The following is a 1,326-nucleotide window of genomic DNA, read 5'->3' as shown; positions in this document are numbered from 1 at the left end:
GTAATTAACAGTGCCAAACACTTGTTTAATATTTTTTAACGCAATTATAGTTCACAGTAAACAGCTGCCACTGACGTACGTGACGTCACTCTCTCACTCTCTCACTACAGTTGGTGTTAACTATTGCAACACCATCGTCTACTGTTCGAGAAACTGAAGTACACAATTTCTTCTTCTTATTTTTCGCAACCTCAAACAACTTATCTAAACTATCACTCGACGCTTTTCTTTTTGGTTTCACATCTTCTTGAATAATCGATACACTATCATTTTCCAGGTCCGCGTAGTAATAATGTTTGAATGTATTTTCCTCAAAGTTATATGACTTCTGTAATACAATATTAAAACGCATGAATGGAGAGGTAAGTAACGAACAAGTTAATATTTTTAAATTATAGCCTAATTACCTATTGAAATAGCAAAGTGTCTTACCTCCATTGCTTTGTCGTCAATTGAAAGACCACACAAACACTAAGCACTGATATAACTATCACAACTTGTCACCGCAACAACTGACTTCTAACTAATATTTAGTCTCTTATATGGGAGAGTAACTATCAATACCACATTAACAAACTGTATAAACATTTGATAATGTCCAAACATCACATTAGTATCGGTTTGTTAGCAGAGTGATTCTCATTTAACTTTAAAAATTATTTTATGAACACATTTTGTTTGTATATCGATGGACAACAAAAACCTTCGAAAGCTTTACAACCATCATTAGATGGCAACATTTACACTGCAGCCTATCATACATTGTTTTCGGGAACAGGCATTCATTTTCTCAACGAAGGTAATGGTACATCTAGGGAAGAATATGCTATGGGCTATTGTCTATTAGCCTTCGATCTAACTCCCGATTTGTCAGCTAACTCTTCGAGCCATTGGAACCTTGTCAAGCATGGTAGTGTAAGATTAGAAGTTCGTTTTGATTCAACTCTCTTACAAACTATTAATTGTATTGTTTACGCAGAGTTTGATAACGTTATTGAGATAGATAAGAACCGTAATGTAACCGTAGACTACAGCAGCTAGGAATACACATATATGTAACGTATTTCGATAAGTACATTCTATGTATCAAGTGTGTCAATTAAATAAATATAATAACAGTTTAACATTATGCATTTTGTATCATTTCTACCTATTGACTTTTTAAGATATTAAACACTGAATGAAATAGTGACACCTAGGAATTAAAGACACATTCACACCTAATCTGTTGACTCGGACGGTGCTGGTCATGCTAATCTGTGTGCAATATGGATACAATAGAATTAGAGAAATATCTTAATGAAATTCACCCGAGCTTAAAGTATA

Source organism: Papilio polytes, unplaced genomic scaffold (assembly GCF_000836215.1).
Source record: "Papilio polytes unplaced genomic scaffold, Ppol_1.0 DF824221.1, whole genome shotgun sequence".
Classification (NCBI taxonomy): Eukaryota; Metazoa; Arthropoda; class Insecta; order Lepidoptera; family Papilionidae; genus Papilio; species Papilio polytes.
The sequence above is the reverse complement of the archived record's forward strand: the minus strand, read 5'-3'. Positions refer to the sequence as shown.